An 18003-nucleotide genomic window follows, 5' to 3' on the forward strand; every position below is an offset into this window, starting at 1 on the left:
GGTGGGCGGGGCCGCTCGGCCTTCGATTTGGTGGGCGGGGCTCCTCGGCCTCCGATTTGGTTGGTGGGGCCCCTCGGCCTCCGATTTGGTAGGCGGGGCCCCTTATCCTCCGATTTGGTGGGCGGGGAACCTCAGCCTCCGATTTGGTGGGCGGGGCCCCTCGGCCTCCGATTTGGTGGGCGGGGCCCCTCGGCCTCCGATTTGGTTGGCGGGGCCCCTCGGCCTCCGATTTGGTGGGCAGGGACCCTCGGCCTCCGATTTGGTGGGCGGGGCCCCTCGGCCTCCGATTTGGTTGGTGGGGCCCCTCAGCCTCCGATATAGTGGGCGGGGCTCCTCGGCCTCCGATTTGGTGGGCGGGGACCCTCGGCCTCCGATTTGGTGGGCGGGGACCCTCAGCCTCCGCTTTGGTTGGCGGGACCTCTCGGCCTTCGATTTGGTGGGCGGGGCTCCTCGGCCTCCGATTTGGTTGGTGGGGCCCCTCGGCCTCCGATTTGGTGGGCGGGGTCCCTCTGCCTCCGATTTGGTGGGCGGGGACCCTCAGCCTCCGATTTGGTGGGCGGGGGCCCTCGGCCTCCGATTTGGTTGGTGGGGCCCCTCGGCCTCCGATTTGGTGGGCGGGGACCCTCGGCCTCCGATTTGGTGGGCGGGGACCCTCGGCCTCCGATTTGGTGGGCGAGGACCCTCGGCCTCTGATTTGGTGGGCGGGGACCCTCGGCCTCCGATTTGGTGGGCGGGGCCCCTCGGCCTCCGATGTGGTGGGCGGGGCCCCTCGGCCTCCGCTTTGGTGGGCGGGGCCAGGCCCCTCGGCCTCCGCTTTGTTGGGCGGGGCCGCTCGGCCTTCGATTTGGTGGGCGGGGCTCCTCGGCCTCCGATTTGGTGGGCGGGGACCCTCGGCCTCCGATTTGGTGGGCGGGGACCCTCAGCCTCCGCTTTGGTTGGCGGGACCTCTCGGCCTTCGATTTGGTGGGCGGGGCTCCTCGGCCTCCGATTTGGTTGGTGGGGCCCCTCGGCCTCCGATTTGGTGGGCGGGGTCCCTCTGCCTCCGATTTGGTGGGCGGGGACCCTCAGCCTCCGATTTGGTGGGCGGGGGCCCTCGGCCTCCGATTTGGTTGGTGGGGCCCCTCGGCCTCCGATTTGGTGGGCGGGGACCCTCGGCCTCCGATTTGGTGGGCGGGGACCCTCGGCCTCCGATTTGGTGGGCGAGGACCCTCGGCCTCCGATTTGGTGGGCGGGGACCCTCGGCCTCCGATTTGGTGGGCGGGGCCCCTCGGCCTCCGATGTGGTGGGTGGGGCCCCTCGGCCTCCGCTTTGGTGGGCGGGGCTAGGCCCCTCGGCCTCCGCTTTGTTGGGCGGGGCCGCTCGGCCTTCGATTTGGTGGGCGGGGCTCCTCGGCCTCCGATTTGGTTGGCGAAGCCCCTCGGCCTCCGATTTAGTGGGCGGGGACCCTCGGCCTCCGATTTGGTGGGCGGGGACCCTCAACCTCCGATTTGGTGGGCGGGGACCCTCGGCCTCCGATTTGGTGGGCGGGGACCCTCGGCCTCCGATTTGGTGGGCGGGGTCCCTCTGCCTCCGATTTGGTGGGCGGGGACCCTCAGCCTCCGCTTTGGTTGGCGGGGCCTCTCGGGCTTCGATTTGGTGGGCGGGGCTCCTCGGCCTCCGATTTGGTTGGTGGGGCCCCTCGGCCTCCGATTTGGTGGGCGGGGTCCCTCTGCCTCCGATTTGGTGGGCGGGGACCCTCGGCCTCCGCTTTGGTTGGCGGGGCCTCTCGGCCTTCGATTTGGTGGGCGGGGACCCTCGGCCTCCGATTTGGTGGGCGGGGCCCCTCGGCCTCCGATTTGGTGGGCGGGGACCCTCGGCCTCCGATTTGGTGGGCGGGGACCCTCGGCCTCCGATTTGGTGGGCGGGGACCCTCGGCCTCCGATTTGGTGGGCGGGGACCCTCGGCCTCCGATTTGGTGGGCGGGGACCCTCGGCCTCCGATTTGGTGGGCGGGGACCCTCGGCCTCCGATTTGGTGGGCGGGGCCCCTCGGCCTCCGATGTGGTGGTCGGGGCCCCTCGGCCTCCGCTTTGGTGGGCGGGGCCGGGCCCCTCGGCCTCCGCTTTGGTGGGTGGGGCCCCTCGGCCTCCGATTTGGTTGGCGGGGCCCCTCGGCCTCCGATTTGGTGTGTGCTCTGCCTGGGGCCACTGTGCTCTGCCTGGGGCCCCATATGCTGCCTGGGGCCCCTGTGCTCTGCCTGGGGCCCCATATGCTGCCTGGGGCCCTTGTGCTCTGCCTGGGGCCCCATATGCTGCCTGGGGCCCCTGTGCTCTGCCTGGGGCCCCTGTGCTCTGCCTGGGGCCCCATGTTCTGCCTGGGGCCCCTGTGCTCTGCCTGGGGCCCCATAAGCTGCCTGGGGCCCCTGTGCTCTGCCTGGGACCACTGTGCTCTGCCTGGGGCCCCATATGCTGCCTGGGGCCCCTGTGCTCTGCCTGGGGCCACTGTGCTCTGCCTGGGGCCCCATATGCTGCCTGGTGCCACTGTGCTCTGCCTGGGGCCCCATATGCTGCCTGGGGCCCCTGTGCTCTGCCTGGGGCCCCTGTGCTCTGCCTGGGGCCCCATGTTCTGCCTGGGGCCCCTGTGCTCTGCCTGGGGCCACTGTGCTCTGCCTGGGGCCCCATATGCTGCCTGGGGCCCCTGTGCTCTGCCTGGGGCCCCATATGCTGCCTGGGGCCCCTGTGCTCTGCCTGGGGCCCCTGTGCTCTGCCTGGGGCCCCATATGCTGCCTGGGGCCCCTGTGCTCTGCCTGGGGCCCCTGTGCTCTGCCTGGGGCCCCATGTTCTGCCTGGGGCCCCTGTGCTCTGCCTGGGGCCACTGTGCTCTGCCTGGGGCCCCATATGCTGCCTGGGGCCCCTGTGCTCTGCCTGGGGCCCCATATGCTGCCTGGGGCCCCTGTGCTCTGCCTGGGGCCCCTGTGCTCTGCCTGGGGCCCCATGTTCTGCCTGGGGCCCCTGTGCTCTGCCTGGGGCCACTGTGCTCTGCCTGGGGCCCCATATGCTGCCTGGGGCCCCTGTGCTCTGCCTGGGTGTAGGACACTGGTGACGTCACTTATCTCCGGACATTAGCTCCGGACATTAGCTCCGGACATTATCTCCGGATATTATCTCCGGACATTAGCTCCGGACAAAGCCACGGAAGTTGGCACAAATTACAGGAAGTAGTATTCTAGGCAATTATATATTAGATTTCTAGGAGGAATAACAGAATAGTGTTATATGAAATGATGATCTAGATTTGTCGCGGAATTGTCATAGAGAAATCAGGTATTCACTAAAATAGACATGTCAGGAGAGCTGACAGGTTCTTTCTAAACTCCTTTAACACCATAGAAAGGAAAGTTATAGAACACAATGAAAGATTAGGCTTCATATAATTTGAATAAAGCAAAGGTTATTATGACAAGCAGAAAGAGTGACAACCATTGCATTGTTGGGGAAAACAAAGAACTATCTAATATATAATTGCCTAGAATACTACTTCCTGCAATTTGTGCCAACTTCCGTGGCTTTGTCCGGAGATAATGTCCGGAGCTAATGTCCGGAGCTAATGTCCGGAGATAAGTGACGTCACCAGTGTCCTACACCCAGGCAGAGCACAGGGGCCCCAGGCAGAGCACAGGGGCCCCAGGCAGCATATGGGGCCCCAGGCAGAGCACAGGGGCCCCAGGCAGAGCACAGGGGCCCCAGGCAGCATATGGGGCCCCAGGCAGAGCACAGTGGCCCCAGGCAGAACATGGGGCCCCAGGCAGAGCACAGGGGCCCCAGGCAGAGCACAGGGGCCCCAGGCAGAGCACAGGGGCCCCAGGCAGCATATGGGGCCCCAGGCAGAGCACAGTGGCCCCAGGCAGAGCACAGGGGCCCCAGGCAGCATATGGAGCCCCAGGCAGAGAACAGTGGTCCCAGGCAGAGCACAGGGGCCCCAGGCAGCTTATGGGGCCCCAGGCAGAGCACAGGGGCCCCAGGCAGAACATGGGGCCCCAGGCAGAGCACAGGGGCCCCAGGCAGAGCACAGGGGCCCCAGGCAGCATATGGAGCCCCAGGCAGAGCACAGGGGCCCCAGGCAGCATATGGGGCCCCAGGCAGAGCACAGGGGCCCCAGGCAGCATATGGGGCCTCAGGCAGAGCACAGTGGCCCCAGGCAGAGCACACACCAAATCGGAGGCCGAGGGGCCCCGCCAACCAAATCGGAGGGCGAGGGGCCCCGCCAACCAAATCGGAGGCCGAGGAGCCCTGCCCACCAAATCGAAGGCCGAGCGGCCCCGCCCACCAAAGCGGAGGCCGAGGGGCCCGGCCCCGCCCACCAAAGCGGAGGCTGAGGGGCCCCGACCACCACATCGGAGGCCAAGGGGCCCCGCCCACCAAATTGGAGGCCGAGGGTCCCCGCCCACCAAATTGGAGGCCGAGGGTCCCCGCCCACCAAATTGGAGGCCGAGGGTCCCCGCCCACCAAATCGGAGGCCGAGGGGCCCCGCCTACCAAATCGGAGGCCGGGGGTCCCCGCCCTCTAAATTGGAGGCCGAGGGGCCCCGCCCACCACATCGGAGGCCGAGGGGCCCCGCCCACCAAATCGGAGGCCGAGGGGCCCCGCCCACCAAATCGGAGGCCGAGGGGCCCCGCCCACCAAATCGGAGGCCGAGGGTCCCCGCCCACCAAATCGGAGACCGAGGGTCCCCGCCCACCAAATTGGAGGCCGAGGGTCCACACCATCCAAATCGGAAGCCGAGGGGCCCCGCCCACCAAATCGGAGGCCGACGGGCCCCACCCACCAAAGCGGAGGCCGAGGATCCCCGCCCACCAAATCGGAGGCTGAGGGTCCCCGCCCACCAAATCGGAGGCCGAGGGTCCCCGCCCACCAAATTGGAGGCCGAGGGGCCCCACCAACCAAATCGGAGGCCGAGGGGCTTCGCCAACCAAATCGGAGGCCGAGGAGCCCCGTCCACCAAATCGGAGGCCGAGCGGCCCCGCCCACCAAAGCGGAGGCCGAGGGGCCTGGCCCCGCCCACCAAAGCGGAGGCCGAGGGGCCCCGCCCACCACATCGGAGGCCGAGGGGCCCCGCCCACCAAATCGGAGGCCGAGGGTCCCCGCCCACCAAATCGGAGGCCGAGGGTCCCCGCCCACCAAATCGGAGGCCGAGGGTCCCCGCCCACCAAATCGGAGGCCGAGGGTCCTCGCCCACCAAATCGGAGGCCGAGGGGCCCCCACAACCAAATCGGAGGCCGAGGGGCCCCGCCCACCAAATCGGAGGCCGAGGGTCCCCGCCCACCAAATCGGAGGCCGAGGGTCCCCGCCCACCAAATCGGAGGCCGAGGTGCCCCGCCCACCAAATCGGAGGCCGAGGGTCCCCGCTCACCAAATCGGAGGCCGAGGGTCCCCGCCCACCAAATCGGAGGATAAGGGGCCCCGCCAACCAAATCGGAGGCCGAGGGGCCCCGCCAACCAAATCGGAGGCCGAGGAGCCCCGCCCAACAAATCGAAGGCCGAGCGGCCCCGCCCACCAAAGCGGAGGCCGAGGGGCCCGGCCCCGCCCACCAAAGCGGTGGCCGAGGGGCCCCGACCACCACATCGGAGGCCAAGGGGCCCCGCCCACCAAAGCGGAGGCCGAGGGGCCCCGCCCACCAAATCGGAGGCCGAGGGGCCCCGCCCACCAAATCGGAGGCCGAGGGGCCCCGACCACCAAATCGGTGGCCGAGGGTCCCCGCCCACCAAATCGGAGGCCGAGGGGCCCCGCCCACCAAATCGGAGGCCGAGGGTCCCCGCCCACCAAATCGGTGGCCGAGGGTCCCCGCCCACCAAATCGGAGGCCGAGGGGCCCCGCCCACCAAATCGGTGGCCGGGGGTCCCCGCCCACCAAATCGAAGGCCGAGGGGCCCCGCCCACCACATCGGAGGCCGATGGGCCCCGCCCACCAAATCGGAGGCCGAGGGTCCCCGCCCACCAAATCGGAGGCCGAGGGTCCCCGCCCACCAAATCGGAGGCCGAGGGTCCCCGCCCACCAAATCGGAGGCCGAGGGTCCACACCAACCAAATCGGAGGCCGAGGGGCCCCGCCCACCAAATCGAAGGCCGAGGGGCCCCGCCCACCAAAGCGGAGGCCGAGGGTCCCCGCCCACCAAATCGGAGGCCGAGGGGCCCCGCCAACCAAATCGGAGGCCGAGGGGCCCCGCCCACCAAATCGGAGGCCGAGGAGCCCCGCCCACCAAAGCGGAGGCCGAGGGGCCCGGCCCCGCCCACCAAAGCGGAGGCCGAGGGGCCCCGCCCACCACATCGGAGGCCGAGGGGCCCCGCCCACCAAATCGGAGGCCGAGGGTCCCCACCCACCAAATCGGAGGCCGAGGGTCCCCGCCCACCAAATCGGAGGCCGAGGGTCCCCGCCCACCAAATCGGAGGCCGAGGGGCCCCACCATCCAAATCGGAAGCCGAGGGGCCCCGCCCACCAAATCGGAGGCCGAGGGGCCCCGCCCACCAAATCGGAGGCCGAGGGTCCCCACCCACCAAATCGGAGGCCGAGGGTCCCCGCCCACCAAATCGGAGGCCGAGGGTCCCCGCCCACCAAATCGGAGGCCGAGGGGCCCCACCATCCAAATCGGAAGCCGAGGGGCCCCGCCCACCAAATCGGAGGCCGACGGGCCCCGCCCACCAAAGCAGAGGCCGAGGATCCCCGCCCACCAAATCGGAGGCTGAGGGTCCCCGCCCACCAAATCGGAGGCCGAGGGTCCCCGCCCACCAAATTGGAGGCCGAGGGGCCCCACCAACCAAATCGGAGGCCGAGGGGCTTCGCCAACCAAATCGGAGGCCGAGGAGCCCCGTCCACCAAATCGGAGGCCGAGCGGCCCCGCCCACCAAAGCGGAGGCCGAGGGGCCTGGCCCCGCCCACCAAAGCGGAGGCCGAGGGGCCCCGCCCACCACATCGGAGGCCGAGGGTCCCCGCCCACCAAATCGGAGGCCGAGGGTCCCCGCCCACCAAATCGGAGGCCGAGGGTCCCCGCCCACCAAATCGGAGGCCGAGGGTCCCCGCCCACCAAATCGGAGGCCGAGGGGCCCCCACAACCAAATCGGAGGCCGAGGGGCCCCGCCCACCAAATCGGAGGCCGAGGGGCCCCGACTACCAAATCGGACGCCGAGCGGCCCCGCCCACCAAAGCGGAGGCAGAGGGTCCCCGCCCACCAACGCGGAGGCAGAGGGTCCCCGCCCACCAAATCGGAGGATAAGGGGCCCCGCCTACCAAATCGGAGGCCAAGGGGCCCCACCAACCAAATCGGAGGCCGAGGAGCCCCGCCCACCAAATCGAAGGCCGAGCGGCCCCGCCCACCAAAGCGGAGGCAGAGGGACCCCGCCCACCAAATCGGAGGCCGTGGGGCCCCGCCAACCAAATCGGAGGCCGAGGGTCCCCGCCCACCAAATTATTCTTACATTTGAATAAATAAAGTATATATGGATTCTAGACTCCCGATTCTTTAGAATCGGGCTGCCATCTAGTATAGCATATAAACAACAAAGGATCCTGCAGTCAGTGAATGCATTATAGACTGGCACTTAGCAGGGCAAGTATAAAAGACGTAGAAAACCTCTCCAGATGTAAGGATGGCTATAGAAACTTGAGAGCTGCACAATAAAGAAGTGGGACGGAAGTATTGATGCCTTCTAGGTCCTTGGATGTAGGCATTAACTGCAGGGAAAAAGTAGTGAATCATTGAAAAAAAAATCAAGGCTCTTTTACTGCTTAAAACATAAATGACCTGACTGAACCACTTATTTTGTATCTGAAAACACCTTTTTGCAAAAAATAAATAATAAAAAAAAAATTACGCTAAGTTGGAGGGAAGTAGCAGCAAAATGGGAGAGAATGTAAACACACCATAGATAAACCTGACGGTAAAAACTTAGACCAATAAGAAGCAATCTACACTGGCTTACAAGAGGAGGAAGTCAGTGTTTGCGGACCCTTTACTCAGTATCCCCATTAAAGAATGGCGCAGTAACTCACAGAAACACATCAAGTCTTAACTGGAACAAGAGTTTACTCAGTAAAGTAATTTGTGATCTGATAGAACTTCAAAATGAGCTCAACTTTGATGGTTAAACATTTTATTTAGGCACAGAGCTTGGCAGTTACACATCAGAGTTGAGGCACACAGCTTGGTAGTTACACATCAACATTGAGACGCAGCTTGGCAGTTACACATCAGAGTTGAGGCACACAGCTTGGCAGTTACACATCAGAGTTGAGGCACACAGCTTGGCAGTTACACATCAATCTTGAGGCACACAGCTTGGCAGTTACACATCAACGTTAAGGCACACAGCTTGGCAGTTACACATCAGAGTTGAGGCATAGCTCCCAACCGTCCCTCATTGTGCGGGACTGTCCCGGTTTTGAGCCTTTGCCCCGCACTCCCGCACGGGACGCTCTGATCCCACAGACAGCAGGAGTGAGAAGCAGCCGACACACCCCCTTGTGTTAAGCCATGCCCCGGGCCCTTACCCTTCCATATGGCTGCCTGCTTTCTGCGCACAGGACCTGTGATGAGGTCACAGGAGGGGAGGAGTCAGGAGTCACATGATCGGGACCTCCGTCCGTGGATTGCAGGACTCGGCTGTGCTGGTTGCCACATGGTGCTGCACGATGATGAGGTAAGTAAGTAATGCCTTGTGTGGGGTCAGGAGGTGTACAGTGTGGATGTAGCAGAGCCGTGTGTGTGCGAGGTGTATGGAGCGGAGCCGTGTGTGTACGAGGTGTATGGAGCGGAGCCGTGTGTGTGCGAGGTGTATGGAGCAGAGCCGCGTGTGTGCGAGGTGAATGGAGCGGAGCCGTGTGTGCGAGGTGTATGGAGCGGAGCCGCGTGTGTGCGAGGTGTATGGAGCGGAGCCGCGTGTGTGCGAGGTGTATGGAGCGGAGCCGCGTGTGTGCGAGGTGTATGGAGCGGAGCCGCGTGTGTGCCAGGTGTATGGAGTGGAGCCGCGTGTGTGCGAGGTGTATGGAGCGGAGCCGTGTGTGTATGAGGTGTATGGAGCGGAGCCATGTGTATGAGGTGTACGGAGCACACCTGAATGTGTACGAGGTGTATGGAGCGGAGCCGTGTGTGTACAAGGTGTATGGAGCGGAGCTGAATGTGTACGAGGTGTATGAAGCGGAGCTGAATGTGTACGAGATGTATGGAGCGGAGCGCGTGTGTACGGAGCGGAGCCGTGCGTGCAAAGTGTACGGAGCGCAGCCGCATGTGTAGGAGTAGCTATGTGTGGCCATTATATGGTACGAAGTATCATGTGCGGCCATTATACAGTATGGAGCATCATCTCAAGGCACGGTACACATAAATAAAAAGGGGGAAAAAATATATATATCACCACCCAATGTGCACCAATAAGGAGTGTAACAGACAAATCGGAATAACACCTAAAAACATGAAGAAAACAACCGAAACAAAGTCCAAGATGAAGTATAAATACCAAAATTTATTAAAATATATGATATAGTGGAACGGTGGAAAAAATACCATAAAAAGCACAACACCAGGGACATATAAATAGCACTAAAAATAAATTAAATATATAACCACAGTGGAGGTACGACATATGTGCATACCTATGTATGTAAATCATATAGGTATAAGAAGCAGGTATACCAAATCAATATTATAAAGTGCATGTGCAAAAATCGATTGGTGGCAAAAAGAGAACCAAATAGAATTGCTAACGCTAGATACTGGCGCTAAATACTGGCGTTAAATACAGCCGATATGTGACATGAGGAACATAGTGACCAGTAAAGTGTAGAGCGCCAAGCGGGCAAAAGACTAAGTGAAATAGAGGCCAAAGCCACCTGGTATTTACCTGCTATATGGAGTAAGACGTCCCTGGGATGTGCCGAGCCCCGACGCGCGTTTCGGCGTCTGCCTTCGTCAGGGGGAGCATCATGTGCGGTCATTATACAGTATGGAGCATCATGTGCGGTCATTATACAGTATGGAGCATCATGTGTGGTCATTATACAGTATGGAGTATCATGTGTGGCCATTATACAGTATGGAGCAGCATGTGCGGTCATTATACATTATGGAGCAGCATGTGCGGTCATTATACATTATGGAGCAGCATGTGCGGTCATTATACAGTATTGAGCATCATGTGCGGTCATTATACAGTATGGAGCATCATGTGTGGCCATTATACAGTATGGAGCATCATGTGCAGCCAATATACAGTATGGAGCATCATGTGTGGCCATTATACAGTATGGAGCACTGTGTGGCCATATTTTTTTGTTTAGAATTATTGCATATAAAACAGTGTGATCAGCAGTGCTAAATGGGTGTGGTTGGGACATGGATATGGGTGTGACTAATTATGAATGGGTGTGGTCAGAGGCGTGGCCTAAAATTTGCCGTGGCGCACGTTGCGCGCCGCAACCTTTGTCCCTCTTTCCCATCTTCAAAAGTTGGGAGGTATGGTTGAGGCACAGCTTGGCAGTAACACATCAGAGTTGAGGCACACAGATCGGCTGTTACACATCAACCTTGAGACACAGGTCAGCTCTGTTAGACATTATTTGGTATTTTCTCATGGTCCAACTACCAAGAGTTATTACATCATAAAGTGACACTGGTCAGAATTGTAAAAATTGGCCTGGTCATTAACATGTAAACTACCTTTGGGGGTAAAGGGGTGAAGCAAAACTTATATTTGTTTCCATACGAAAAGGTTCATTTTTACGTTTGATGAAAAGGAAAAACTTTTTCAATTTTTGCACTAAATAACAATATTGGTCCACAACTTTGTCCCAGTTTTAAGTTTTGGTCTGCTGTGTGTTTGAGTTTGAAATCCCTGCTTTAGAGGGCGAGAAATGCAAAACAGGAAGATATAAAAGTGAGTTATATTAGCATAAATATATGTGTACATTGTTATAAGTCCACATTGTGTTTTTGGGAACAACTCTTTAAACAGCCATAGTACAAGCTTTGACATTGTGTCAAATTTATGTTGCTGAGACAGTCTATGAGGTGGAAGAAAGACTATGCTCCAGCCAAGTCTGTGCTATTATTTCTGAGGATGGAGCTTTCCCAGGATCTGGCATCTGTATTTGTGTGGTTTAATTAGGAAATGTGTTGGAAAAAAATGTATAACCTTTGTAAATAATCTTTATTGACAATACTCCACTGTTTTTTGTACACAGCTCACATGCAGATGTATGTGCAACTAGAGGCCGATGGACCCTGGTGTCCTGTGTCTACTACAGAAAGCAGCCGAGTGAGTCACCCTACAACTCTGCAGTGCTTCAACGTATCCCACTATTTCTGCGACTGTTCTGCTTGACCCTAGCCATCATATCGTCATTTTTTTTTACTTTTGGAAAAAAAACCTATTCTAACCCCAACCCTAACCCTAAGCCTAACCCAGCTTTAAAGGGAACCTGTCACCTGAATTTGGCGGGACAGGTTTGCGGTCATATGGGCGGGGTTTTCGGGTGTTTGATTCACCCTTTCCTTACCCGCTGGCTGCATGCTGGCCGCAATATTGGATTGACGTTCATGCTGTGTCCTCCGTAGTACACGCCTGCGCAAGGCAATCTGACCGCAAACCTGTCCCGCCAAATTCAGGTGACAGGTTCCCTTTAATACCAACCCTATCCCCAACTGCAAAGAATGGAAAAAAAATGTGATTCTATAAGTTTTATCTAACTAAGGGAGTGACAAAAGGGGATTTGATTTTACTTTTTTTTTCTTTTAATCACTGTGATACGGTTTATTACAATGATCAAAAGCAACCCATAGGAAAAATTTCCTATTGTTTCCGGGGACCGGCCAGCAGATCTTCCAGAACAATGATGCGGGCTGGCAGATGGATGAGGAGGGCCTGGGGATGGTGGATGTATCAGGGGGTCTCGTGAGGCATCATTTCTCTCTACTCTGACACGTGTATCGTGTCAGAAGAGAGAGAAGTCATTGTAACAGTGTGCACACTTTTTTTTTGTGATCGCCGTTTTAGCTAAATAACGGCGGGCACGTGAGTGTTCATGTTCTAGGTCTCGGCTACTCCAGTTAGCCGAAAGCTCTAAGATTTTCTGACTGTGGGGGTGGTACAGCCTCATTTCCAATTGGCGATGAAGGAATATGTACCCTTAGCGGCCGCTGTTTTAATGAGTATTGACGGTTGTTAAGGGGTTAAATATAGTAAAAAAGGAAGATGGCCCAATACTGACCTCAATGGTAAACCACTGTTATATGTTACCCAATACTAACTGGTCTCTACTATGTTTTATTCTCATCCTCAGATTACAACTTGATTTTATGTGTGGCTGTGTCTGTAATAGGATAACAACTCAGCACAACTATCGAGTGTGAATTATTCAGTATGCTTTTAAATATGCAACAATATATGTATTGTAACAATGCTACTCACTTGGGAGCGATATGAGGGATTTCAGGATCCGTTTCTATTTCAGTCTTAATAAACCACATCACAAGAAAACTTAAATACAGCATTTGTCCGGCACAAAGTAAAACATAAAGTCCATACGATAGTGCTGGTTAGCCCATCTGGCTTCCTAGTACCTTTAGCAAAGGCACTCAATCCAGGAGATCTGCAACCTCCATGCACACAGCCATGTGTGAGACAAACTGGTCTCATTTAACAAAGTGACCCACACCCAAAAGGTGGAGACATGGTGAGTAGCAGTCTCTCCGAACTCCTAAGCTTCTCACAATCAGCCTGTCATGGCTGATTAACCCCTTATAGTCCCATATGTATTACTCCAGGTTAATCTCCCATCCACTAGGTGTCCTACAGCCACTTACAGTATAAATTTATATAGTATAGAGAATATAACCTAGAATGGATTATGGATTCTACGTTACATGTATCCACACCCAATCATTTGCTCACAGCTGCCAATATTTGGGTTAGATTATATATAGAACTGATAATATAATGAATTCTGGGCTGGACATAGAAATGCTGCTTTTATTCAATCTCTTTTAAGCCACAGAGTTGGAGTATCAGTATGGATCGAGTTGTATGTGAACATAGGAGGCCTGAGGCTATACTCCAGGATATGTCTGCACAAGTAGGTGATAAAAGCCCATTTGGTCATTTCCCACAGTGCGCACCATGTAAAAGACACATGTCCCTTATCTATTCTGCGGCTGACTAGCTCCAAGACATGCGATGATGGAAAGATATTTAGCAACCATGGTTCGGCTTGTAACTTTTCACTGGAATATCTTATTTTTTGTGGTGACATGCTTGACATTGAAGATGCGGAGAAGGACAGCCTTCAATGTGATCAGTCTTGTTTTAGATATGTAGTTATATCTTAAAATCTATCACTCCTTTATGGTCTTCTCGCATTTTTTATTTGAACCGTCAATACAGACAGGTTACATCATATTGTTTCTGTGGCACAAATACACAAAGCTGTTGTCACCACCTTTCTCCTTTTAATTTGTCATGACATAAAAATGGGATGCCCATGGCAAAAAAAAACTTATCAGTGGAATAGTATATGTCTGCATGTCATTTATTGAAGTTAAATGGGCTGTCAGATTTATATTTAATTATTTTATTTCTTTTTACAGAAAGAATAAAAAATAGGAAATCACGCCATTTCCTAATATAAGTATATTGAAAATTCTGCTCATATACCTTTCTTGTACCAATTGGATAGTATAGATTAGCTTGTGTATTGCTTAGAAATTAAAGCGATGGCTCAGTTATGTGACCCCTCACATTCAAGTGTTGCAAGACATTCATGGACTAACTGAACTAGTACAATAATGTGTAATATTATTATATAACATGACTGCCAGTTTATAGTTTGTATATAATAAGGCAGTGTGTTTCTAGTCGATGTATAACATGGCTACCAGTGTCTATGTGATCTATAGTCATGGCCGAAAGTGTTGGCATCCTTGAAATTGTTCCATAAAATGAAGTATTTCTCCCAGAAAATGATTGTAATTACACGTTTTGTTATACACATGTTTATTTTCTTTGTATGTATTGCAACAACACAAAAAAAACTAAGAAAAAAAGTCAAATTGAATATAATTTCACACAAAAACTCAAAGATGGGCAGGACAAAACTGTTAGCACCTTTCCAAAATTGTGGGTAAACAACTTTGTTTCAGGCATGTGATGCTTGTTCAAACTCACTTGTGGCAAGTAACAGGTGTGGGCAAAATAAAAATCACACCTGAAGCCAGATAAAAGGGGAGATGTTGACTCAATCTTTGCATTATGTGTCTGTGTGTCAAACTAAGCATGGAGAATAGAAAGAGAAGAAGAGAACTGTCTGAGGACTTGAGAACCAAAATTCTTAAACAATATTAACTATCTCAAAGTTACAAGCACATCTCCTTAGACCTTGATGTTCCTTGGTCCACGGTGCAGAACATACTCAAGTTTACAGCTTATGGCTCTGTAGCTAATCTTCCTGGACATGGATGGCAGAGTAAAATTGATGAAAGAAACATTGACCTTTAACTTTTAGCATCTCACAATTCCCTGTTATCTAATCTAACCCCTCCAAATAATTGGGGTAAAACCTCCAGGAGAACCAAGACACAAACAGGTCATAAGGATATAATGCAACTTTATATAAAACAGTAATAACAATAAAACAATAAATATTAATATAACTCATATAATTTAACTCTTCTTGACTCGGCATCTTCTTCTCACCCCCTTTACAGTGGTGAAGTAGTGAGAAACAGTGGAAACAGGGAAAAGTAGAAAGAGTAAAGAGGAAAGGTGAAGATGGAGAACAGCAGAGAAGGAAGCAAAGTGTGTGGAAAATGCTTCAAGTTGTGAAGAAATTGTGCCTAAGACTCAATGCCCTCTATCTCTTGTATATATTCCCTGCCAAGTTCCCGTTTAGTAAAAAGTTTATTTTCAAATGGTGGTCTCCCTCATTGAACTGTAAAACATCTGGTCTTGGTAAACCAGCAACACCGGTTATATGTGGCCTTTACGGACCCTCACAGCACAAGTCCACACATGTAACGTAGCGGGGTGTAAAAGACGAGTACCTCACCCGAGGTTACCGCCATAGGAGTAACTGTACCCTGCTGTAAGTAAATAAGTAAAAGCAACAGTGCATACAAATAACATGTGTTGTGAATTCTGCTCTTGGGCTCCCTCCGGTGGTTATAAGTGGTAGTGCTGCTGTCTCTGGATCGCAGCATTCATCAGGTGTGTCCACTTTTTGCAATTCGGACTGGGCTATTTAGTCTTGCTTGACCCTTTAGTCAGTGCCAGTTGTCCATTGTTCCTGGAGGATTCACATCCCTGCCTGGTCTCTCCTGCTTTGCTGTTTCAACAAAGATAAGTTCTGGCCTTTATTTTTGCTGTCCACATGCTGTGGGCCTTATTGTTCAGTTCTTTTCCATGTTTTTGTCTTGTCCAGCTTGGTCTGTATAAGGATTTGTTTAGCCAAGCTGGTATCTCTGGAGATGCAGATATACCCTCCATATCTTTAGTTAGATGTGGAGATTTTGTATTTTCTGTGGTGGATATTTTCTAGTGTTTTAATACTGACCGCATAGTACTCTGTCCTATCCTTTCTATTTAGCTAGAAGTGGCCTCCTTTGCTAAATTCTGATTTCAGTATGTGTATCTTTTTTCCCTCTCCTCTCACAGTCAATATTTGTGGGGGGCCGTCTATCCTTTGGGGATTTTCTCTGAGGCAAGATGGTTTTCCCTTTTCAATCTCTAGGGGTAATTAGTCCTCCGGCTGTGTCAAGATGTCTAGGGAGTAAAAGGTACATTCCACGGCTACTTCTAGTTGCGGTGTTAAGTTCAGGGTCTGCGGTCAGTACAGGTACCACCTTCTCCAGAGTACGTCTCATGCTGCTCTTAGGCCACCAGATCATAACAGTACAACTGGCCAACAATGAGTTAACCGCATCTCAGAAGAAGGGAAGGAAAGTGCTGAGCCATTTTTTTTTTCTGTAGTCTGTTGTGTTTTTTTTTCCATCTTTACCTCTGGGTGGCTCAGGAGTTTGGCACTGGCATGGATGTTCAGGGATTGGCTTCTTGTGTGGATCAACTTGCTGCTAGAGTACAGGGTATTTCCGATTATATCGTTCAGACTCCGGTTTTAGAGCCTAGAATTCCAACTCCTGATTTGTTTTTTGGGGATAGGTCCAAATTTTTGAGCTTTAAAAATAACTGTAAACTGTTTTTTGCTCTGAAACCCCGTTCCTCTGGTGATCCCATCCAGCAGGTTAAAATTGTTATATCTCTGCTGCGTTGTGACCCCCAGGATTGGGCATTTGCCCTGGAACCTGGGAATCTGGCTTTGCTTAATGTAGACACCTTTTTCCAGGCGCTTGGGTTATTGTATGATGAACCTAATTCAGTGGATCATGCTGAGAAGACCTTGTTGGCCCTGTGTCAGGGTCAAGAAGCGGCAGAATCATATTGCCAGAAATTTAGAAAATGGTCTGTGCTGACTAAATGGAATGAGGATGCCTTGGCGGCAATTTTCAGAAACGGTCTTTCTGAATCCGTTAAAGATGTTATGGTGGGGTTCCCCACGCCTGCTGGTCTGAGTGATTCTATGTCTCTGGCCATTCAGATTGATCGGCGCTTGCGCGAGCGCGGAGTTGTGGACACTATGGCATTGTCTTCCGAGCGGAGTCCTGAGCCTATGCAGTGTGATAGGATTGTGTCTAGAGTGGAACGACAAGGATTCAGATGTCAGAATAGGTTGTGTTTTTACTGCGGCGATTCTGCTCATGTTATTTCTGATTGCCCTAAGCGTACCAAGAGAATCGCTAGTTCTGTTACCATCAGTACTGTACAACCTAAATTTCTGTTATCTGTGACCCTGATCTGCTCATTATCGTCATTTTCGGTCATGGCATTTGTGGATTCAGGCGCCGCTCTAAACTTAATGGACTTAGAATTTGCCAGACGTTGTGGTTTCCCCTTGCAGCCTTTGCAGAGTCCTATTCCTTTGAGGGGCATTGATGCTACACCGTTGGCTAAAAATAAACCTCAGTTTTGGACACAGCTGACCATGTGCATGGCGCCAGCCCATCAGGAAGATTGTCGTTTTCTGGTGTTGCATAATTTGCATGATGCTATTGTGCTGGGTTTCCCATGGTTACAGGTGCATAATCCGGTATTAGATTGGAAATCTATGTCTGTGACTAGTTGGGGTTGTCAGGGGGTTCATGGTGACGTTCCTTTGATGTCAGTTGCCTCCTCCCCCTCTTCTGAAATTCCTGAGTTTTTGTCAGATTTCCAGGATGTATTCAATGAGCCCAAGTCCAGTTCCCTTCCACCGCATAGGGACTGTGATTGTGCTATTGACTTGATTCCAGGCTGTAAGTTCCCTAAGGGCCGACTTTTCAACCTGTCTTTGCCAGAACATATCGCCATGCGGAGCTATGTTAAGGAGTCCTTGGAGAAGGGGCATATTCGGCCATCTTCTTCACCATTGGGAGCAGGTTTTTTTTGTTGTTGCCAAAAAAGATGGCTCCTTGAGACCCTGTATTGATTATCGCCTCTTGAATAAGATCACGGTCAAATTCCAATACCCTTTGCCTTTGCTTTCTGATCTGTTTGCTAGGATTAATGGGGCTAGTTGGTTTACTAAGATTGACCTTCGAGGGGCATATAATCTTGTTCGTATTAAGCAAGGTGACGAATGGAAAACTGCGTTTAATACGCCCGAAGGCCATTTTGAATACCTTGTGATGCCATTCGGACTCTCTAATGCTCCATCTGTGTTTCAGTCCTTCATGCATGATATATTTCGGAATTATCTTGATAAATTCATGATTGTATATTTGGATGATATTTTGATTCTTTCAGATGATTGGGAGTCTCATGTGATACAAGTCAGGATGGTATTTCAGATCCTTCGTGATAATGCCTTGTTTGTGAAGGGGTCTAAGTGCCTCTTTGGAGTACAGAAGATTTCTTTTTTGGGCTTCAGTTTTTCTCCCTCATCTATAGAAATGGA

General features: G+C 53.7%; 1 long non-coding RNA gene across 2 annotated transcripts in view; it reads left to right on the top strand.

Annotated features, from left to right (window-relative positions):
* LOC143788428 (uncharacterized) overlaps positions 1–15109 on the top strand; it is a 41362-nt gene extending 26253 nt beyond the window's left edge. For both annotated transcript variants that reach the window (XR_013218629.1, XR_013218630.1), the window contains exons 2-3: positions 11206–11279; positions 14723–15109. This is a non-coding gene — a long non-coding RNA (uncharacterized LOC143788428). The remainder of the gene's footprint in view (positions 1–11205; positions 11280–14722) is intronic.
* The last annotated feature ends 2894 nt before the right edge of the window (positions 15110–18003 follow it).

The sequence above is a fragment of the Ranitomeya variabilis genome, chromosome 8 (genome assembly GCF_051348905.1).
Source record: "Ranitomeya variabilis isolate aRanVar5 chromosome 8, aRanVar5.hap1, whole genome shotgun sequence".
Lineage (NCBI taxonomy): Eukaryota > Metazoa > Chordata > Amphibia > Anura > Dendrobatidae > Ranitomeya > Ranitomeya variabilis.